At 45.7% G+C, this 25,215-nt stretch overlaps 1 protein-coding gene across 1 annotated transcript in view; it reads left to right on the top strand.

The window, feature by feature from the left end:
* Positions 1-25,215, top strand: part of LOC311228354 (phospholipase B1, membrane-associated-like) — a gene marked incomplete at both ends in the record, with an annotated part of 540,482 nt that overhangs the window by 175,063 nt on the left and 340,204 nt on the right. The gene's annotated exons all lie outside the window — the stretch shown is intronic.

Raw genomic sequence — 25,215 nt, 5'->3', positions numbered from 1 at the left:
GGCGCAAACGACAGCTCCCTCAGTACCTAGAGGCTTACGCTGTCAGTCAACAACCTAGTCTTCTACCAACAGTAAACGCGGTAAAACTAGAAAGTAAAATTATGTCTAACCCTAACGACCAGGCTACCCCGACCATAGAGGCCCCTATGGGTTCTAACGTAACTGACCCAGCTCACGGTGGGGACCAGGGGGAACCAGACATGACTTTACACCCCGCCAATACCGAAGAAGTAGTCCCCGACGAGTCCCGGGAGGAAGACAACACTACCGAGAGAGAACTCGGCACAGAAGAAGATGAGGAGAGCACCGTGGAGATAGAGCTCCAAGACTCCGCACGGAGTACCCCAAGGGACGGCTCCCCTATACAACCGTCTTCTCCCAGCGAGGCAGAGAGGACACTACAGCAGGCATTCCTCGTCAGCCTGAAAGCCTCTACTGAACGCGATAGACTCCAGGGTGAACGCGATCGATTGCAGATACAGCAACGGAGCGAAGAAGAGCACATACGCCTGGAAATAAGACGCATTCAGATGGAAGAGAATATGGCAAGAGACCGGGCCGACGCCCAGCGCGCCGCCACCGGTGCCCAGAGAGAATCGGATCTCACCAAGCGCGAAGCCGAGCGCGACAGAGCACAAGCGCAACTAATAGAACAGCTGATCAGAAGGACAACACCCCCTCCCTCCACCAGAGGCTCCAGGAACTCGTCTAGACATCACTCCAGGGCGGCATCCCCTAGCCGAGTAAGCGACCCTGAACTTGACCAACAGACGAGGTTTATACCCCCCGCAGACCCCCTTCCCCAACCGGTCCAAGCGAGACCCAGCCACCGGGAAGGAGCAGCATACACTGCGGAGAGGCTAAATCAGAGATTACAAGCCCTGGATGACCTAACGGAAGACGAAGAGGAAGAGGAGGAGAACCACGCCCGACGACAGCACAGTACTCTACCGGACCAGGAGGTCCAGTACAGCCCAGGCTATACCCCCGCGGAGCTGCGCTACAGACCCCCGACGCTATTCACGGGTGAGCACGACGCACGACCCGCACCGAGGAACAGCACCTGGACCAGCGGGCCATGGTACACAGCCGGTACCAGCCCACGCCAAGGAGCAGGAGGAGACTCGCCTAGGAGGCCTCTCCCCCAACGCTCGCCGATGTATCAACAATCCGCGTCATACATTGGCACACCTATGGTACCAGACTTCACCCAGGAGAACCGGGCCCAGTATACGGAGCTCCGCATGTGTCTGGAGACAATGTTGGTGGATGTCATTGATGAACGCCATAAATACGCGATACTACTGAAGCATTTAAAGGTACCCCGCGCGCACAACATAGCGCTCGCCTACGCCACTTCCACGACCCCATACACCGCAGCGCTGGTAGCGTTGGACCAGAGATATGGACGTATATGGGATTACGTGATCCAGGAGATCAGGCACATCGACCGCCTACCCCCAGCAACAGACAATCGAGCACTGGACGACCTGTCCATCAGAGTGCAGTCCCTGGTAGGGATGCTGGGAGCGCAGAGGGAAAAGGGTAGGCATGAACTATACGCCAACTCAAATGTAGAGAGGATCTTGGAGAAGCTACCGCCCGCCCGACAGGAGCGCTTTAGGCGGCAGAGAGACCACCGAGACCCTAATGGCCCCGAACCGAACCTCCTCGATCTAGCCGACTTCCTGGCGAGAGAAGTCAGCAGCTTACGGCTAGATACATTCGGACGGAGCACCCCTGGCTCCAGAGAAGGAACCAGGAGACTAAATGATGGAAGAAGATCGGTGACTGTCATGCACCAATCGGAGTCAGTGCCAAGCAGTAGGAGCCACAGTACCCCCTCAAGAAAGGAGAAGTGGAAGATAGTGTGCCCCTACTGTGAGAAAGAACACTGGCTGTCACAATGTGACTCATTCCCCAAGATGAATGCGGAGGAAGCGAGTCAATGGATAAAGTCCAACAGACGCTGTTTTCGCTGTGCGCGATCACACATGGCAGCCGAATGCCGCTTAAAGAAAAAGTGCAGTCGGTGCGATGGAGCCCATCTGGACATACTCCACGACAGTAACAGACGGCGGCCTCCACCCGCACCATCAAGCAGCAAAGCAAGCGTCATGTACATCGACCCCGCCAGCAGCAGCGGAGCCAGAGTGCTCTTAAAGGTAGTCCGTGTGACATTGAGCTACCAGAATAAAGTCATGGACACTTACGCCGTCCTTGATGACGGGTCAGAGAAGACCCTTCTGCTCGCGTCCGCTGCGGCCCAGCTAGGGCTGCGGGGGAGCGAAAACCAAATGACAATTCGGACAATAAGAAGAGATTTGAAAACGATAAAGGGCGAGAATGTCTCATTCTCTATCGCAGCAAGCGGCCAGCCCGAGCGACGGTACAGGATTACAGACGCTTTCACCAGCCAAGAAATAGGACTCTCGCGGTACACATACCCCGTAGCCAAGCTGATGGAGAAATATGTACATCTACGCAAGCTACCGATCCCACTCATAGACGGTGCTACCCCGACACTGTTGATAGGCTCCGACCATGCAGACCTCATTGTCCCGATAGACCGGGTTCATACCGGACCCAGAGGCTGTCCTGCAGCAGTCGAGACCCGCCTAGGATGGACTCTCCAAGGCCCACTCGCCAAATCTCTCAACCGAACCACAGCCACTAGCTGTCTCCACTCCCGAGTCACAGAGGGAGACACCGCACTCCTGCAGCATGTAGAGAGGCTATGGACCTTAGAACAAATGCCCTTTAAGAACGAAAAGAGACATTCGCTCTAAAGACGACATCTATGCCATTAACCTCCTCGAGACGGGAACAAAGAGAGTCCCAGTCAGCGGCGTGTTGAGATACGCCACGCCACTCCTGCGGCGGGAAGGGATGCCTACCTTTCACGCAAAGAAAGACGCCACAGAGCGGTACCTACTAAACACAGAGCGGCGCTTAGCCAAGGACCCCGCCCAAGAAAGTGTATACCGCGCTGAGATTGAGAAGCTCATCACAGCGGGACACGTCACAAAGATTGACATTAAAGAGGCCGACCAGACGACTGAATCGTGGTACGTGCCCCACCACAAGGTTCATCACAACGGCAAAGACCGCATCGTGTTTAACTGCAGCTACCAGATCGGATCCCAAAATCTGAATAAAGAGCTATTGCCCGGTCCTACACTCGGCCCCTCCCTACTAGGCGTACTACTCCACTTCCGCCAGGACAAGGTGGCTATCAGCGGGGATATCAAAGGGATGTTCCTGCAGGTGAGATTAGTAGAGGAGGACGAGCCCCTGTTGCGGTTCCTATGGAGAGAGAGGCCAGGAGATGAGCACCCAGCCATCTACCAATGGGAAGTCCTCCCTTTCGGAACTACATGCAGCCCATGCTGTGCTACATTTGCACTACAGAGACATGTCGCAGAGGACCCAGCAGCGGACGAAGAGGTCCGACACAGTGTGAAGAACAGCTTCTACGTAGATAACTGTCTACAAAGCGTTTCGACCCAGGAAGAAGCCGAGGCTCTCCTACTTAAACTCCGCGCCTCTCTGATCAAAGGCGGCTTTGATCTCAGGCAGTGGGCCAGCAGCGATCCGCACGTACTGCGCAGCCTCTCCTCCGAGGACAAGGCAGCGAGCAGCGAGACCTGGATGGCCACAATCCCAGGAGAAGCCCAAGAGATGACACTAGGACTAGTGTGGCGCTTCAAAACAGATTCGCTCCACTATAGACACAAACCCCTGACCACGGAGCAGGGAAGGTCGACGGCAATACCGACCACCAGACGGAGTGTGTACAGAACACTCGCCCGACAATACGACCCGTTAGGATGTATACTACCGTACACCACCAGGGCAAAGATGATTGTACGAGCATTGTGGGACAAGGACCAGGGCTGGGACGACCCCATTCCCGCACACCTTGCATCCACCTGGAGAGAGTGTGAGATGGAACTCCACTCACTCCCAGGCGTTAATATACGCCGAAGCTACTTCCCACCCACGGTGAGGCCAGAGACATGTAAAATGGATCTATACGTCTTCAGTGACGCCTCCGAGGTCGCCTACGGATCAGTAGCCTACTTGCGGGCCCAAGAAGAGGGGGGAGAGATCTACACAGCATTCATCCTCGCCCGCTCGAGAATAGCCCCACGCAAGCAACAGTCTATCCCACGTCTAGAGCTCTGCGCAGCCCTCGCAGGAGCGCATCTAGCCACGCTCATCCAACGTGAGCTCACCATTCCGGTGCATAGAACAATCCTGTGGTCAGATTCCACGACAGTACTCGCCTGGATCAAATCGGATTCATGCAAATACAAAGTCTTCGTGGGAGTCAGAGTCACTGAGATTCGAGAGTTAACCGGAGAGTTAACCGGAGAAGCAAACTGGCGCTATGTTGATACAAAACACAACCCAGATGACGTCATCACCCGGGGAATGTCCCTAGATGACTTAACCCGTCATAACATCTACAGTGACGGACCAGCATTCCTCAAGCTCCCGGAAGGAGATTGGCCCACGCCCACCCCAAGGGAAGCAAGTGACGAGGAGGCTGAGAATAAGAAACACATGTTCTGTGGATTGAGCACTGTTGTCTCCGCAGACCCCAACATAGACGATTGCATTACCATAGAGAGTGCGCAGCAACGGACATTCCTGCGACACCACCCAGAGATTAAGTCCCCCGCTGATATGTCAGCAGCTGACTACGAGGAAGCAGAACTGCTTCTACTGCAACGAGCCCAGAGAGACTCGTTCCCCGATGAACTAGACTGTCTACAGGGAGGAAAGCCCGTCCCATCAGACAGCAGATTGATTCATCTGGCCCCCAAGAGTGACACACATACCCTCATCAGAGTGGGTGGTCGCCTGCGGAGAGCCCCCAATTTACCGGATGACATTAAGTACCCGATCGTATTGAACAGCCGACACAAGGTCACAGAGCTGATTATAAAGAAATACGACGAGGATGTACACCACGCAGGAGCAGAGAGAGTCTTCGCGGAAATCAGACGTCGTTACTGGATACTTCAAGGAAGAGAGGCGGTGCGACGCTTCCAGCGAACCTGTCTAGACTGCCGAAAGTGGCGCGCGCAGCCCAGCATACCACGGATGGCTGACCTACCTCCATGTCGCCTCCGACTCGGCGACAAGCCATTCCACTCAACAGGCATGGACTGTTTTGGCCCGCTGCACATAAAGAAAGGAAGAGGCACAGAGAAGCGGTGGAGTATTGTATTAAAATGCATGACCACCAGAGCGATACATATCGAGCTCCTTCCGACCATGAGCGCAGACTCATTCCTTATGGCCTTCCGAAGATTCACATCACGGAAAGGAAAACCGTCTACATTATTGTCCGATCACGGGACAAACTTCAAAGGCGGAGAAAGAGAGCTGAGGGAGAGCTTCCAAGCTATGGGCCCAGAACTTAAGACCCACCTCGCTCCAGCCCAGATTGACTTCCAATTCAACCCCCCAAACGCACCCCACTTCGGTGGAACTTGGGAACGAGAAGTACGTTCTATAAAGACAGCCCTGTACGCAGTACTTGGGGCCCAGACTGTGGCGGAAGAAGTCCTAATGACAGTCCTCACGGAGATTGAGGGAGTATTGAACTCCAAGCCCCTCGGTTACGTCTCCAGTGATGTAGCAGATGTCGACCCAGTCACCCCCAACACCCTCCTGATGGGGCGGCTAGATCCCGCGTTACCCCAGACAATGTACCGGCCTGAAGAAGCGAACGGCCGACGAATGTGGAGGTACAGCCAAGTATTAGCCGACAAGTTTTGGAGCAGTTTCCTACTGCACTACCTACCGTCTCTACAGACCCGCCAGAAGTGGGTAAAAGAGAGAGACAATTTGACGGAAGGAACAGTCGTCATGATTATTGACCAGTCACTACCCAGAGCTATGTGGCCGGCTGGCCGCGTAAGCAAAGTGATCACCGGTGCCGATGGCAAGGTCCGAGCAGCTGAAGTACTCGTCCAGGGGCGCATTTACACCCGTCCTGTGGCGAGGCTCATAGAACTGCCCCGACTCCCAGACACAATCGATGATGACCATGACCCTATGACTTTGTGAGTTGACTGACCCTTACAGCGAACCCTTGAGTGGTAGACAGTGCGGTTAATCTGTCTCTGCTTAACTAATTGGGTTGGGACCAATTAGGGGGCGGCTGTTCTGAAGGATCAGATTAAACCGAATATATATATTTATTTATATATATTTAATTGTATTTGTATATCCCCTGATATCCCTTGTATATTCCTTGTACAATATGCATTGAATATCCCTTCTAGTCTACTGAACATCCCATAATAGTCTCCATTCTACCATTGGACGAGACCTTGGTGCCAGGTCGCCATACCCCTCAGACCAGGTTCAATCGTACCGCTCAACATGTATGGACAAGTCCTAGTTCCGCGTAGGAATATGTCTACCGCACCACTAATGGTACTATTTGTTCATAGTGCGTATATATACTGCGCTATTAAAGTAGAGCTTTCTTTTAGTCCAGTTCATTACCCTCCAACAGAGTGACAGACGCAAAAGCCTCCCCGCGAACCACGTGTGGGCAGTAAGGGCAATTCGGCCCAGTATCGGCATTGAGACATCGTGTATATTAATATTTGAATAGTCATATTTGGCACTATATCGTCGAGTTGGACGTATTCTATTAAGCTAATAATAGTCTATTCATATGTAGTGCCTCGTGCGGTAAGAGTTCTATAGTAATCAGCACCCCCATCGTTTTGGGCATCAGCTGGACGCTTATCCAGGGTGGTTGACCCCACGTGAAGCTGCACCCGAGGAGCTCCAGGCCAAAGAGCGAGTGGACCTGTATATTGGATTATTCTACCGACGACGGCTAGCCTTCCCCGGCTTGGATTATGCTTTGAGTACTTTGATTATTCTATGGATAAAGGCCAACACTGCGGTGTGTTGGAAATACCCCCCCCGGAGAGGACGACAGGTGAGAAGACGCTCTACACGACGAGGTCGCCTCACGTCTCTCCATCGTGGACCGGAGGACGCCGGCCACAGAGAGTCCAACTGCTTTCATCTGTGGATCGAGGATCGCTGGGCACCGGGTCGCACGACTGTGGGCTCTCCCAGGATACCCTCGGCCAGACGGGATACAGCCAGACTCTACCCCCCCCCTCCAGCTGTCCTACAAGCAGTCGGAACCTTCCCCTAGTGTATCCAGCTATATAATCATTCAAGTATCATTGCTATTGTTCCCTAAATATTCCAGGTTGTATATTTGCTTCCTGCGCAATCAGAGATTGGACATTCGATATTGATCTATCTACGAATACTCATTTGCCATAAAAGTGCATACTATTTCAAATCATAAATGTAATTAAGTGATCGTTGTACATACCTTTTGCTATGTATTATTATTAAACGCAGACTTTCGACTTGGTACATTTGTGTTGGATCCGTTTCATCAGGTGGGAGTGTTTATCATAATTATTTATACCTAGTACTGGGTGGCCAGAGTCTAAAGTACAAGAGGTAGTGGTAGTAAGTATCATATCTAACAATACAGTCAGGGAATTGTACCCCTCAGTTACACATAGTCTTTATTCTGTGCACACGCGAGGGAACATTTATGCGCATGCGCGGGATCCCGGGAGCGTGCGTGCACGCGACGTCATTAAAACAGTGCAACTAGGTATGAAATCACCAACGCACCACTGGCTATATCTATATTCTATATTATAGCTATGGAGACAATACTATGGCTCATTTGACAGTAACTATCCCTCGTTCAACATGTAAAAAAGAATAGATTTTTTCATGTATACATTCGCGTTGTATAGTTTCAGAGTGATCCTGGCTAATTCCTGGTAACTGCGTTATGGAGCGATATGTGAATTTTGCTAAATGCATTCGCGTTACTCGCCTGGACACGCTACTGTTTCCAAATCAAAGGTATATAACGGGTATTATGTTTCATCATGAATGTATCAAAGGGGGGGGGGTTGTCTTTTGATGCTCTGATCGTCAGCAACGGCATTCGTTTTGATTATTACATACGTTGATCGGCAGGATCGATATGAAATCATTGTAGGATCAAGGTGGAATTGACGTCAGATAGTCCTTACCTTTGATCGGGGTTATTCCAAAAAGAATATTCCAATTGTCTGATCGCGATTTCCAGTATTGATGTCCATCGGGTCCCAACATAATCTGGCACAACACATGCATCGAGGGGTCATGGACGCGTTCCAATGTGCTCGGGTGAACCGCTAGACTTGCCTGGACCAAAATTATCCGCCCGGACGACGGGATGTGACAGGAACAGGGTTTCAAAGGGTGGGCGATACTGCCACCTAGCAGGATCACTCTCTGGGTCTCAGTATGGCTTTTAACTCATTGACCGGCGGGGATTAGACGGGCCCCGTGATAGCACTGCCACGCTTTAAAAGATAGGAGTGCGTCACCTTGTTTGTAGAGCTATAACAATATTCTATATTATAGCTATGGATACAATACTATGGCCTATTTGACACCGCCTATCTATCGTTCAATATGTGAAAAAGAATAAATTGTTTCATCCATACATTCCCGTGTTATACCGTGGTGTATATAAGTATAGTTATAGCGTGGTCTGGGGTAATTCCCGAAAGGCTGAGTAATAGCCTTATATGTAAATTCTACTATAAACGTTGCAGTTTCTAGGCGGCTACGTGGCGTAGTGGGCAAGGCGCTCGCCACGAATGCGGAGACGCTGGGCTCGACTGTTCGATGGTGGGGATCGGGCGGTGTGGACAGCGACTCCTACAGGTCGGTTGGTGCGCCTGCGCAGTAGAATCAGGAAGTGTCGGGGGCAGCGTGAGCCTCCCACGCGTTACTCCTCGCCACTGAGAGATCGAGCTGCGCAGGTGAAAAGATGCGACTGCTGTTACCTCAAGTACCGGAGGGGACTTGTGCTATGTATGACTTAGTCCACATTGCAGCCGGCTTGTGGGAGGCAAGAAACAGCGTTCGTGACAGGGGAGGGTTGAATTGGAAGATACGAAATTGGGATGGGAAAAAATATAGAAAATGGGAGAAAAAGTGGATAAAAAAAAACGTTGCAGTTTCTTGCCTGTACACGCTACTATTCCCAATCAAATATATATCATAGGTATTATGTTTCATCATGAATGCATGAAAGGGGGGGGGGGGTAATTTGTTTATCCTTTGATCGTCACCAACGGCATACATTGTGGAGTAACGTTACACACATACATTGCGATCGAGGCGATGGTTGGATCATGGTTGGATCAACGCAGGATTGATATCATATAGCCCTTACCTTCACTAGGATGTACCCCAAAAAGAATATTCCAATTATCTGATCGCGAGTCCCAGTATTGGTGTCGATCGTGTCGCTAACACAATCCACCACACATCATGCATCGGGAGCACGCTTCTCAATCCGATCGTTATAACCGCTCCGCTCGCCCGACAAAGAAAAGTGAGCCCGGAAACATTTGGCTGTTGCACAGGCCAAGATACAAGGTTTCAAAGGGTGCTCGATACCGCCGTCTAGCTGGATGCGGCCGGTATTGCACTTTGGCAATCTCAGACGCATTCCTTATGGTAACACCAAGGTCCCTGGATGAATAATGAATAAATAACGAGTATACTCGTTGACATTCAAGCGTCTGCTCCCAATAACGAGTAAAGTCGTTGTTGGCGGGGAATGAGTTAACGGTAACATAGAGGTCCGTGACACTGAATAGAATATTAAAATCGAAAAAAAGGAAAACGGACCAAATAACGTATATATATACGTGATTGGCGTTCAACGGTTGGCGGGCAAACACGCATATATACGTGAATGGCGCAGATTGAGTTAAGTATTGTAACAAAGTACAATTACTCAAGTACTTTACACCCCTGAGGACCTGAAACCATGTGACTTGACTTGGGACCAGACTCTGTACTTGAGTGTAAAGACTTCAGACTTAACTTGGTACTAGCTAGTCTGTTGTATGATTCGACTTGGCTATAGATTTCTCCAAGCACCGGCTATTCGAATAAGTGATTCTGATTCTTATTTGTGTCAGACTCGAGACAGTATAACCTTCAAGCTGGATGCCTCTTCTCGACCGCCTCTGGGCTGCGGAAGGGATCAAGCGAGTGTGACTGTGCCAAGCAGACGTGTGCACAATGAGCAGTGTCATGGAGGGGACTCCCTCGGTGCGGTGCAGAATGCCAATAAGAGCCCCACTGACACCAGATGAGGGTTGCCAGAAACTGCCCTCCCCCACTCGTCTCCTGGCCAAGCTTGCCTTGCTGCTGCTGTTGATAAAGATTACAAACAATTAATCGCAGGCCTGTGAGAGAATATTTTTAGACTTAGCATGGTACATACCAGTGTGTTGGTTTTGAATTTAATTTGAATGTATTTGTTTATTTGTAAGGGACCATGTATATTAATGAACATTCAGCATTTTGCAATGAAACATTGATGTAAATACACCCGAATTAGCCGAGGCTAATTTTCATCGGTAGTCCCCACATAAAACCACATAAGAACAAAAGTGCATACAGTACATAAAACCAAAAATACGATACATAAGGCGGCTAAGTGGCCACTAGTGCAGGAGATGCTGGGTTCGAGCCCAGCTCCCGGCATTGCTACCAGCTTGGCTGGTCGTTCATACTAACACAATTGGCAGTGTTAGGGGTGGGAAAGCTGGTGGGTGGGTCCTGGTCGTTGTAAACAGCGACTCCTACAGTTCGGTCGGGGCGCCTGCTCAGCGAGGAAAGGATCTAAGGGGGGTAGTGTGATCCTTCCACACGTTACACCCTCTCAGTGAGAGTCCGCGCTGCCAGGTGAAAAGAAGCGGTTTATTGGCTACACATGTGTCGGAGGAAGCATGTGATAGCCTCCACTCTCCCAGACCGACCGTAGGGGGTAGGTGCGCAGCGACCAGGAAGGGGATTGGGAATTGGCATAACGACAAAAATTGGGATGGGAAAAAAACTGAGGAAAAAGGAGGGGGGGGGAAGATAAAAAAAAAAGAAAAAAAACGATACATAGGGCGGCTGGGTGGCGCAGCGGACTAAGCGCTCGTCACCAACGCGAGAGACACTGGTATCGAATCCGGCTGTCGGCTTGGCCGGCCGTCATACTGGCTAAATTGGCAGAGTCGGCGGGAGGGAAGCCGGTGGGTGGGTCCAGGTCGTTGTAAACAGCGACTCCTACAGTTCGGTCGGGGCGCCTGCACAGCGAGGGAAGGATCTGGAGGGAGGTAGTGTGACCTTCCACACGTTACACTCTCCCAGTGAGAGTCCGCGCTGCCAGGTGAAAATAAGTGGTGGGCTGGCTACACATGTGTCGGAGGAAGCATGTGATAATCTCCGCCCTCCCAGACCGACGGTAGGGGATAGAGTGCGCAACGACCAGGAAGGGGATTGGGAATTGGCATAATGACTAACATTGGGAGGGGAGAAAAATGGAAAAAGAAGGGGGATAAAGATAATACAAAAAATTATAAAAAAAATACGATACATAGAACCATAGACGCCTGCGCAATAGAGCACTCGGAGCAGCTGCTCTCCCACTATTGAACTTGGGGGAGCAAACGTGTCATTTTGCTCCCCCACTTTTTGATCATATGAAAAATATGATGTATCCCCCCCCAATATATAAATCTAACCATAACTACGTAATTTCAATCAAATTAATAATATGCAATGGCACTTAATAGCAAGTTTTTAAGTTTCCAAAGATTGCGACCCCCCCCCCCCCTGCCCCATATGGTTTGATCCAGTGCCTCCCACCCCCAGCAGACCGTGGCGCGGCGCACAGCGCTGCAGCCTCCAGGTAGGCTGAGTGTAAATATCAAAGCCCACCGAGTGTGTCATTGGTGGCAGGCAGGCAGGCTTTTCCACTAAGTTCAAATAAAAGGATTATGTTAGACATGTCTTTACTATTGAGTGGTAGAACTTCTACGGTTCTACCACACAATACAATAAAAGTGTTTCACGGTCCCGAAATGCGATCTGGTCATACCGTAAATCCTCTAATAAATAATAATAATAATAACGTTTCCCTCTGGTTGGCGTTAGCTTTAGTGCTAGCCGCTAGCTAACGTTGTCATTATTATTATCTAGATATGTGGTGTCAGCTGGATGACGTTGACTTCGTTTGCAAACGTTAACGTTCACTATATCGCAGACGAGCAGGGCCGGATTTTTTTTCTTTTTTTTCTGGAGATCGATGTCATGACTGTGCACTGCAGACTCAGGGAGGAGGCAGAGAAGGAGAGAAAGAGACACAAGAGTTACAGGTAATGGAAATATATCTTTTTTCTCTTTCTTATTAAAAACTTGGCCTATTTGAAAGGAGATTGATTTAATAAAAATAAATGACAGAAAAATCAATATACAGTATATATACAGTATATATATATATTCATATAATATTATTATTATAGTAATTGGCTATTATACTGCAATATAAACTGAGTTTTATAGTGAAAAGAGCAGCTTTATTGGTCAAGATTGAAGCCTCTATATTGCAGGAAATTGCACGTACAGGTTCATTAATTTTTTTTTAAACTGCCGTGGAGGCGGTCGACCCCTCCTAACCACCCCTTGCCTGTCCCACAATTTTTTTTTAAATTAATAATAATAATAAGCAAAAAATATTAAAAAAAATTAAATATCTTGCACCCCCACTTTCAACTATAACTAGGCGGCCATGCATATTAGAACCACAAATGCATAAAACCAGAGCAATACAGTTTTGTAGATGCTGTATAATCCGATCAAGCTGTTTTCTCTGTTCGTCTACACTGAGATAAATCTTTTACACCACAGGAGAATTTGTATGAGAAATGAATGCATGCAAGTCGGCTAACGGTATATAGAGACGAGACAATATTGAATTCCAAAAGATAATTTGTGTGTGATTTGTGTCCGTGTTCAAGCTAATTTCTTGGTGGTTCGATTTCAGGACTGGTTTACAGATTTTCCAGGAATATACCTTGGGGGCAATAGATTCTGCCCCCTCCCCCCTCTCTTTACTGTGGCCATAGTTCCACTCCTGTACAGTGCCATTGTTAGATTCTTTATCATGGACCCTCTCCAAATGCTTTTGATCCAGAAGGCTTTGGGCCATCTGCCAGATCATCAGGCACAAACATTATACTGTTTAGCAAGAGCAATATCCTGTAACACAGACCCAAAGCACAATCATTCAGCACTCGTCAAGGTAACACATTTCTCTGTCTGTCCTCACGGCAGCATGTTCTGACTTACTGCACAGCAAAACGGAGTTATTGCCAGATGAATAATTTGTCCTTGACGGCCCTCTTTCTTACATGGCTACATGACTGCAGAGATGTGGACTCGAGTCACAAATTTGATGACTTCAGACTCGACAAAATCATAAAAGACTTGCAACTCGGCTTTGACTTTGACACCAATGACTTGTGACTTCACTCACACTTAAGCCTTGTGAGTTGAGAAACTAGATCTCCCTGATCCTAAAATGTAAAAAAAAGAATTATGCCATAAAAAGTGTAAAGCAAATCAACTTAATTTCCCTGATTCCAGTTTCACTTTGGACCAATCCGTCAGCTGCCAATCAAGTTGCGCGAACAGAGAAGGAAGTTGTGTGTCGGTGCAGAATCATCAAAATGTAATACTAGTAAATATTAGGGGTGGGAATCACCAGAGGCCCCAGGATATGATATTATCACAATATTAGAGTTACTATATTGCTATTGATTACCTTTTATCAACTGCAAGTGAAGTCCCCAATGGAAAACCTTTTTAACATCTGGAATAAAAACATATACACATCTATTATCATAAATCATTTAATAAGATAATGTTTTCAGTCTGTTCACCTCATTCCAATAATTTTATTGCAGTAAAATTGTCATGCAAAATAAATGTATATATATATTTATTTTAAATATCGGCACGCAAAATAGCTGTTAGCTTTAACATTTTGAAATGGCATTACATTAGTAAAGGACCATTTACTATTACTACCATTTACTTGTAAATGACTTGTTTAGGACCTGAAACCCAAAGTTTCAGACATGCGACTTGCCTGTCTTGACTTGGGACCAGACTCTGTACTTGAGTGTAAAGACTTCAGACTTAACTTGGGACTTGCAAAACAATGACTTGGTCCCACCTCTGTGACATTGTAATAGAAATGGGCAAAACTCAACCTGGCTGGGGTTTGGAGGAGGCTGAGGGGGATCACTGCTGGAAGATGTTTCCTTGCTGCAGTGCCTCTTTTTACTAAACCTCTGCCAGCGAATGTTCTTCTTGTCAGTAGCAGTGTTGTAGTTGAGTCACTAAATCTCGAGGTTGAGTCTCGAGTCCCCAGTGTTCTATCATAAAGTGACACAGAGACACCATTTCAAAGAGTTTATTTACTTTGTGACGCAATAGCCAAACAAATGCACTAGCCATCAATATCTTATGCCAAATGAGTAGGGCCTATTACCAAAAAAAATATTGTATATACTAAAATACTGTATTTATCAATTAACAAGTCCGAGTCCTCGTCTGCACCTTCTGAGTCCGAATGCAGTCAATGCTCAAGTCCAAGTCCGAGTCATCAGTGCTCAAGTCCAAGTCGAGTCACGAGTCCTGAAAATCAGTCCAGGACTGGAGTACTACAACACTGGTCAGTAGCATCTTCATAAACAAGCCTATTGATTTGATTAGATTACATGAAGTGTATCCAGCTTGTGCTCCTTTTTATAACGAGAGAAGCCAATATCTCAAGAACCTCCCTGGCCAGAAGCAGTAGGGCCTACGTGCTGGAGAGGCCGCCCCCTCCTCTGCCCCTGCGTGTGATGGACAACTTGGATCAGTGATGATGGCTACTGGAAGCGGTGCTCCAGGCAGACATGTGGCCTGTCTCAGCCTCGACACAGCTGGGGAGGAATGCTCTTTCTTTGAGAGACACCTGGAGGACATTGTTGAGCACTTTATCCCAGATGTGACAAACCAAGTCCATTCTAGACATTCTAGGTCTGTAGAGAAGCTGCATGTCTCCCAGCTGCTGCCGCCTGCCATCAAAGAGTTACAGAAGGCAGGAGATGGAGACGGCCTTGGACCTTTAGTAGTGACTGTGTCTCTGATGGACTGCGTGGACCTGGGCATACTGTTGGACAAACTGTACCGTATTCAGTAACTGTACTGTATGTTGTGTACAGGTTGGTGACCTGTGGCATGACCTTGTGAGTCGAAAAGAAATATAACGTTTGAGATCACCTTCCGAGACTGAGATTCCATGTCCTGTAAGACCTTGAAGATTAATATTGATTCCTAGGTAGTGTTTTGTTGACATAACCGCCCTTTATAGCCCTGCTTTCTTGCAAAGGATGGAGCCAGGCTGTCTGCAGTATATTTCGTTTTTTGTTTTATTTCAACGTCATCAAAGATGGTGTTTTTAAAAGTGGTGAAACAGCAATATTGTCGTTGGCATAATAACACAACTCTGCACTTCACTGTACGCTCCGCTCACATCGGAGAGGGGGGGGGGGGGGGGGGGGGCAGTGCACTCATGAAAAGTCACCATTTGACAGCGGTTATGTCACAAGAACTTTACTTCATGTAAACATGACAAATACGAAATGGTTGTGTATTATGTGACCCCTGGTGAAGGCATCTCGCCCAAACACGTTTTTTTCACCTTTCACCAAGGTGTGCTAGATATCCTCTCATGTTATGTATCAGAGTAACATTGTGACTGTAGGCTCTCCGTGAGACGCTAATCATGTTTTCCCTATGACTGGTTTAGGCTATTATTATTTAGCAAGCCTGTCTTGTGTACAGTATATTGTTGCTATACTACTCTATTTCGTGAACAAGCTTAATGACCCTACAGAAATATTGAAATAAACATGTAACTCATTCAAGACCCCATGGTTAACCCTTTCACTACCACACTACAGAAGGTTAACCCTTTCACAACCACACTACAGAAGGTTAACCCTTTCACTACCACACTACAGACGGTTAACCGGGTGAAAGGGTTCATTCCCTCAGCAGAAAACTCCATGTGTCAATCCGTATCCTGTGTGTTTCCACAGGTCGTGAGGCTCCGTGAAAGCAACGCGGAGGATGACGAACGGCAGCTGCTGGTGAAACACCTCGTGGAACCATGACCACCCCTCCCTGACGGTGCCTGACCTCTCTCTCTCAACCCGACCGGGGGGACTGAGGCGCCCCGAGGCCATTGGTGAATTGCTCAACGAAACATTACAGACCGCGGAGGGCCCAAGCTTTTGCCAATACCCTGTCCCAAGAACTCCACCCTGCTTCCTCCTGAATCTGCTGTCTGAAGCGTCTCGGGAGACGAGGAGGTCATAAGTCAGGCTATCGCCAGCCAGGCCTTGTTGAGCAACAGCAGCAGCCTACTGGAGACTTCAGCTGGGAGTCGGGCTGCACGATTTTGGGAAATAATCTAATTGCGATTTTTCTGACGGATATTGCGATTGCGATTAAATTTGCGATTATATTAATTCTTTTTTAAGCAGCCCCACAGAGGTTTATTGTAAAATGCGGCTTGCATCTGGCCTACGCGGTGGGTCTTTTCGGGACACCGAGCCTGAAAATGTTTCTTTTTACCTGAGAATCAATACCAGTACCCAACGGTACCTTTTTTTCTGTACTTTACTCTCCCTCTCTGAAGTCTAAACTTCACAACACACAATCTAAAACCCCTTACCTCCCTCTCCCAAACCGATCTTGTATCTCAATGGGACTTCCTGGTTAAACAAATAAAAAAGAAAAGTAAAAAAAAAAAAAAAAAAAAAATTAGCGATTTTATTTTTTTGCGATCTGATAATTGCATCATTCCAAATCGTGATTTCGATAAAAAAAATCGATTAATCGTTCAGCCCTAGCTGGGACACCACCTTGTGGTTGATCCCACTGCTAGCGTTCTCTTTCAGGCCAACAAGTACATCAACAGGCTGAACGTAAAGCAGCACATCGCGATATTAACCCTTTCACTACCACACTACCAAATGGTTAACCCTTCCACTGTGACAATACAGAAAGTTAGCCCTTTTTACTGCCACATGACAAATGGTTAACCCTTTCACTACCAAGTGTGGTAGTGAAAGGGTTAAGATGTGTCTACAAACTGCTCTTGTGTATGTTTTTAATAGGCTGTTCTCATTCGTGCTTGTGTAATGATGCTGGCATGTGGATTAGTAATATCATCACAGTATTTGTGAGTAGTGGAATAAGTAGAACTCCCCTTTTCTCATCTTGGTCTAATAAAGGAATGGTTATGCTTTTGAGCACTTTATCTCTAAACACTAGATTCCCATCACAGCCAAAGGAAAGAACGTTTTTATGTATAAAATGGAAAAATAAAGAATTTAATGAAAAAATATATATATTAAAAAGGGAAAGGAAAGAAAGTGCAGCTCAGCACTTGGGTTTGTACAGTGAAGCCAGTGGACACAGTAGCTTAAAAAGCAGAAGGATTTTCAATTATTCATCTACGTGTGTTGTAAACATGCAATAATGGAAAGAGGAGTCAGTGCCGTTTCCCCCGTGGAAGGCGAGTGAGTTTCCCCCTCCTCACGCTCTTCTTCTCAAGACGTCGATCGCACGCCTGTGAGCGGAATTCACCGCGGAGGATCAGAATTCACCCACATAGCAGAAATTCCCACATGCAGGACCAGCAATATCTGTGACCTTGGTCCACTCGTCACTGAAATGGAAATGCCCCCTCCTAGACATAGGAATAACAAAAATTGATGTTTACAATAAGCGGTTTAGTAAGTGAGCCAGTGACCAGCCGGAGGTGTATCTGTTAATAAGACCTTGTGCCAAATATGAACATGAGTCAATGGCAAACTTTGTCTTTATTCTTTCACCTCATTCTCTCTCTCTTTCTCTCTCCCCATATGTGCGTGTTTGTAGGACTGGTAAAATACTGAAGGATGGGGCGTCTGATAATAACACAGTGTTATATAATGTGATATTAGTTTGACATGAGGTGGATCGATTTCTGCGTTAGAAAGGCGGTCCAAAGGACGGGGTATGGAAGAACCGGCCTCAAGAGAAATAGAAGACAAGAAAGCCTCCCAGATCATCCATGTATCCCTGTTCTGCTTAGCGCTATTAAACCTGCGGTGCCTCCTGGCTGTTCCTGCTATGTATGATAACGAGGGCTGTTTCTCCACTAAAGAAATTCTCAGTTGACAAATAGCCATAGAATTAGTTGACTAATCAATTATTTGTTGACATTTCTGTGAAATATTTGTTGTTCACGTGCAATCATGCAGAAGGATCTGTTTAAATCTTGTATTTACCAGAGATGTCGTCGTCATTTAGCAGGAAATACTCATTCAGCTTGGAAAACGGCATAAAATTCGACTAATCAACAAACAAAGTCTTGTTTGACTAAGACGAAACAGGCTAGGTTAGGTTTAGGTTAATAATAATAATGACTTGGATTTATATAGCGCTCTTCACTGACCCAGAGCGCTTCACAGAGTCCATTATTCGTTCATACACAGTCATACCGGTGGTTGTAAGCTACAATTGCAGCCAGAGCTGCCCTGAGGCAGACTCACGGAAGCGTGGTGAATAATCAATGCCTACGGCCCCTCCGACCACCACCAACATTCATTCACATGCATACACATTCATACGAGGCAAGTAGGTTAAGTGTCTTGCCCAAGGACACAACAGCAGTGGGATGGACATGGGCTTGAGCGGGATTCGAACCACCAACCCTTGGATCATTGGACAACCCGCTCTACCCCTGAGCCACGCCGCCCCAGGTTAGGCAGGTTAAAAACCAGGTTAGGTTTACTTTATTTGATCAAGGGGGACAGCGTACATTAATAAAACATTTTACAGATGTAAATGCACCCAATTTTAGCCAAAAGGCAAATTTTCATTGGCAGTCCCCCTGCCAGAAGGTACAGGCTAAAATCCTGTGTGAAAAAGGGTTAGCAATAAAAACAATAAAATCAAGATAAATAACATTAGAATAAAAACACAACAAAAGCACATAGACATACGATAGGGATACAAGACATACGATAGGGATACAGGTCACAATACAGTCATGGACACAAGGACAGAGCACATCATGACATATTAAAAGACCCAGACATAGACAAACGCACCATATCCACACACACAGACACCTCAGTGTTGACAATTCCTTAACCCTGCACTTGAATCAATGATATGATGTGGACACTCTAATTGTTTGAGGTATTGAGTTCCATTGGTGGGATGCTCTATATGAAAAGACGGCCTGGCCAAATACATTTTTTTTTTTTTTAAAGGGATTGTACAGTCCCCCCTTGCCGCACCTCTAGTGTTCCTGGTTGAGGTTGATGAAACCGGACAAAGGAGGGGGAGCCAATCCACACTTTATTTTAAAAACTAGACAGACGTTTTGATAAAGAGTCAGGTTTTCCCAACTGAGCAGATCATATTTTTTTAGAATGTGACAGTGATGGTACCTGAATGGTTTCTTGTCTAGAATTGTTATTGCTAGTTTGTATAGTGATTGAAGTGGTTTCAGAATGGTGGAATGTGAATTGGACCAGGTTATCAAACAGTATGTGATGGGGTAGGTGGATGGAAAGAGAGGAAGTGGAAGACCAAGAAGAGGCTTGGTAGATGACGTCTGTGATTGGAGCGGAGTGAGAGGCGGAGTCACGGAGTTGGAGAGAAGAAGTGGGGACAGAATGGGTTGGAGAGTGATAGGCAACCTTCGGAACGAAGAAGCCACCTAATGATGATGATGTGATGTGGGAAAGAACCATTGAATGAAAATATAGCTTTGCTGCCTCGGTTGAAAGGAAGTTTCTTATGTTAAGGCTGATTAGTCGACTCATCCACTATGAGGGGACAGCCCTAAGAAGAACCATCCTCCCATTTACTGTACACTACGCCGTTATGTCTGAATAACATGTACCATGATTATTAAATGGTATGTGGTCAAAGAAAAAAGGTTCTGAGATGACTTGATTGATTACACGGTTTGAGTTTATTGAACCTTTTTCAACTTTGATAGACTTATTTGGTATGCAGTCATTTTAACTGTAAATGCAACAACAAGGCAACAGAGTGTGTCAGTATACATACAGAGGTTTTAACGTATATTAATTTCTTAAACCTTTCAAGGCAGGGGTCCAAATTACGTGTTGACACATACTGTAACAAACATTACTGCGGTCGTCATGGGGGCGACCAGAAGAAGGCCTGCGATCCATTTTGGTTTAGTTTTGCACCTTTCCTAGGCAGCACCAAAACTATATATATATAGAGAGAGATTTATATGAATGAATGAAAACTTTATTTAACAGATTGCAGAATGGGCACAATACAGTACGGCTCAATACACACAATTGTTAATAAGGGGATGCAGACCAGAGAAAGACGTTTGTCTTGTTTACATCAGGATCCCCCCATTTTACATGTTTCCTGACTACTAATGTTATTGTAAGCATCAGTAGCCTTATTTTATTGAAAGAATTAGAGAGAGTCTGGAGAAATTCAGACCGCAATTCTGTAGTTTCATGTTAGACTAATTTAATTGAAAGTACATTCGTGAACATATGATGGGATATAGATAAAGGGTAATCGGTCAGCCTTGCCACATAGAAAGTCACGTGCGTGTGCATTCACTCACATCCCAAATAGGTAATCTCACTTGTCCAATTCTTTCCTTAAAGGTGTGTATCAAATATAATATTAAAATTGTAAAAACATGGATCAAAGGGGGACAGAATGTCCCGTGTTCTGCTTGTCAACATAGTACATTTAAAGCAGCATACAGCAGAAGGACGTCATTGGCTGCATTGCCTGAGACTTAATATTTACAAGTTACTATATTTTCCTTCAACAACACCACTGGTTATATAAAAGATTTACCATTTAATATTGACAAATGAAGAATGTCCCCGCTCCAGTACATGTGTTTTCATTGGTGACACATTCAACTAAGCACAAGATGTACATAAACAGATTAACCTCGCACCTCTGCACTGTTCACATAGAAAACCTTTCTGGCCTAGTCGAAATCCACAAAAGTCTATATACAATAAGAAAAAAACAAGAGATGAGCCCCAAAGTATTCTGGAGTGAAAGAGTACACAGTATTACAGCTAACTAAATCTACTTTGTACATACGATCATTTAAAGGGTTCAGTGATTTGCATGACAATGCTTTGATGTTAACAGTCGTCTAATGGAGGAGAATCAGTCAGTTATGAATCTTCCAGTCGTGTTCATAACCGTTTGGGGTATATACCCCAGTTTGCTTTGTTTTGTTACTGTTGCTAGGTAAACATTGAACTGGTAAACACACTGCTTCCCTGCTGCACACATGTAGCTATCTATTTTCACAGTGAAGCCGTCCTGTTGAGAGGCCTTATCAAAATATATTGAAGCCATCACTGATGGCTGATGATCAGTGAATGTGATGACTATAGGATGCATCACTGAAATCCTGATTTCTCTCATTCAAAATAACTTATTAGATTAATTCGGTTTTTAATTAAGAGTATAATTGTCATCAAACCCCCAGAGAGCGGAGGAAAATGAGAACAGTCTGTTCGCCACGCGCCTCTCTCGTGTCTCTGACCCTCCGACACACAGCTCACGTTTTCTCTATTATCTGTAATTGATGCATCAGTGTGATGATGAACGTGCCGTGATTACAGACCACTCACTCGTGAAAGACCCAATTAGCTGGTCCGTGCTCTAAAAGCCTTTTAAAAGCTTCAGTGTCCCTCCTAAACAATTACAGCAGTCAGATCAGTTGAAGGAGGTAAACTACAAGCCAATGTAAGGGGGATGGTGCAACAAACAGAACCCTGACTGCTTTTCTTTCCCATCAGGAATCGGGTGCCATTATGTCAAAGGGACAGGCGTTATATTCCCTTTTATTTATTTTTTTCTTCACCAGAATATCCAACCCAAATACACAACAAAAAATAATAACACGCAAATAAATGAATATGATTAATTAATTAACTATTTTACAAGTGAATAAAAAAATTTATAACAAAATAACCCTGACTGATATCCTGAGGTGTTTTTTTTTTTTTATGTGGATTGCATAGATGCATAGTGAATTGGGGAAAACAACTGAAGACTGGATACAGTAGCTTGGATAAAACGCATTGTTTTGTATAAACCTGTTCGCTGTATACGTCAGACTCAGTGTGCGCGCATCACCGGGGCAGAAAGGAATGTAATCCTGGTCAGAACAACAGGGCCGACTACAATATATTTGCATTTGTTAGCCATGCTAGCGATCTAAACAATCAATCCATGCCAAAGCTAGATATGTAAAACTGTACAAGCAAAACTGTACATTGGAATATTGACAAAACCATACTTGATCATTTACTATACATTGGAGGGGGTTGGGTTAGGACATTTACAGGGGCCAGTTTCGAATTGCAGTCTCCCGTAGGTGTTCTTTGAGAGTGTTTTTGAAAGTGGGTAGTGATTCACATTCCTTTACAGATTTGGGTAGGGCGTTCCACATTGATGTGGCATAATTGCGAAACGTGTTTAGTCCCTTGTTTGAGCCGAATCTGGGTTTAACATGATTTGTGGAGCTCCCTCTGGTGTTGTGATCGTGGTATTCACTGACCTTTGGGAAGTATTTTGACATGTACATGGTCCCTGTCGTATTCTTTTAGCACAGAAGCTCGCGCAGGTCCGGGGCAACTTAGTCACGTGACTCAGTTGGTATTGCTGATTGGCTCAAACGCGGTATGTTTGTATACAGCGAACAGGTACTGTATCATTATTCTCTTTGCTTTTGGTTTATTTGTTGATTATAATGTGAGGTTTTGACAGGTTATCCATTTAGCTTTGTATTTTGTATGAATAAGCAGTTCCAAAGACTCTGCAAGATGTGTGACCATCTATAGATCACACTTGGAATGTAAATGCGCTAAAGTGGTCACCGCCAGTTATATGCGCCCGTCACAGGTACAATTACGCAATAAAATGAGTTCAAAACACGTACGTCACAAACAGGGCCCCGTTCCCCGTACCTGGTTCAACTAAGTTGATCAAAAGTCCTATTAGCCAGCTTAAATTAACCCGATGATGTCAGGCTATCTCGGTTTATCGAAGGCTGATTCGGTCTCAAACAATCTCGTTAATTCGAACCAGACTTCAGTAATCAGGATAATTGCGCATGGCCGTTTTACCTGAAAAGGGGGAGGTGTCGATCCCCGAAAACCATGATTTTCTAACAGGAAGATATCGCAGACAAGTTAAATGCATATCTATAGGCACATTTTAAGTCCCTCATTACCCCAATCAATCAGATTATATTTCTTTAAATGTGCCTGCTGGCAGTAGGCTTAATGGAATGAATAATCGAATGATATCTTGCTATCTTAAATAATTATTTCAACTCTTTCAGAATAAGTAGATAAAAACAAGCCCAAAGAGTATCTAATTGATATGAATTAATAGATACTTATGAGGATATTAGGTATACCGTCAAACAGCGCATCCTTTTCACCAGTTACAATATCACAATAACAGTGATATTCAACAATCCACAGATTCAGATTCCTCGTAATTCACATCCACAATCCACGTGTAAAGACGCTTCAATTTATGCTTGAATGAAACACAATCCGTGCGCTCCGGTTAAACAAATGCATCCGCAGTGGAGAATATGAAACGGATCAGAGCCAAACGCCCGGTAGGCCTCCCACAATAACCTCGCTCGGATCCAAGTTTCATTCATTCAAAATATCCCTGCAGGATTCACATTTGCAATGCTCCGTTATTAAAATAACCACAGTGTGTGTCGCGTGCGCCGTATAGATATGACATGCATTATTTAGGACAAAGTAAATCCATAGGCTGAATATGATTTATTATCAGCATTTTAGGTCTATTATTTTACATTTCAAAAGCATTTCTTTTACCAGTTTAATGTATTTTAATTGTTTTTAATTATAGGCCTATTTCACACCTTCTATGAAATCAATACATTCTGGATATCATCTTGCGCCCCCCCACCATCTTATCCAGCTAACTCAAGTAAACCTGCCCTGAAAATTATCCGGCTAACTCAGTTAGCCAGGTACGAGAAACAGGGCCCAGGAGAGCAAACTAGTAATAGTCCACACACTGTATGCTGTTGGTTTTAGTGACATCACAAATGTAGATGTGACATTTGGAGTAACACGCTCTTCATTGTACATTGATGAAGAACAATCAGCTTGTACAGTGATGCAGAGCATGTAGCTTGGATCTTCACATCTACATTTGTGGTGTTAATAAATGAATGCACCTAAGGAGCATACAGTGTGTGTGTGGACTGGACTCTACCTCTACCAGAATTACGCAATAACTCTCCACAGGCCATGATATATGGAAATATCACAGTTGATGTGAGTTGTCTCATGCAATTGTTAACATTATACAGAACGTTTTATCGACAAATGGTCGTGCTCCCAAGATTTCATAGCTAAAGATAAGCATAGATTTAATCTCTTTTACGATATTAATCCGAGATATGAGCTGCATCATGTGCCGATTGTCATCATTATTTACAGTTGATTGGAATAGGATTGTTGGCGTTACGGCAATATTCCTCCCCCGTGACTGGCACGGCTAGGGTACTGTGTGAAATCAGTTGAGATGACGTTTGTTTTTAGGCCTTTCACATTACCCTGTTGTATTATTAGGTCTGACATTATCAGTGGTCCAATGCAGGCCTCCGCCTATTTCCAGGCTATTTAATGGTCGTCTGGCTGTCTCTCTGATATACATCAGCCACAGCATGTGGTCGGCTGTACGAGAACTGAAAAGCAAATCACACATTTTTCTGGGTCTGATCAAGGGTATCCCCATGTTCCAATTAGTGACCACAACTAGCATTTATACCTTTTAATCGCTATCCACTGCCAACGGATCTGTTATCTTCAACTTTGTCTCTTAAGTCTTAACAGGTAAATGTTCAGATGAAATATTCTAAGCCGGGGTGCCACGGTGGCGCACCACGTAAGTGCGCTTGCACTATAATCGCAGCATCCGGGGTTCGAGTCCGGCCCCGGGACCTGTGTTGTTGCATGTCCTCCCCAAATCTTCTCCTAACTTTCCTCTGCCTGTCCTCCTATCCGATGAAAAAGCTGTAAAAATGCTAAAAATGTATCTTTAAAAAAAATAAAATCTAAGCCAAGTAAAGGTCAGTCATTA

Source organism: Notolepis coatsorum (assembly GCF_963971535.1).
Source record: "Notolepis coatsorum genome assembly, chromosome: 5".
Lineage (NCBI taxonomy): Eukaryota > Metazoa > Chordata > Actinopteri > Aulopiformes > Paralepididae > Notolepis > Notolepis coatsorum.
The sequence above is the reverse complement of the archived record's forward strand: the minus strand, read 5'-3'. Positions and strand labels throughout refer to the sequence as shown.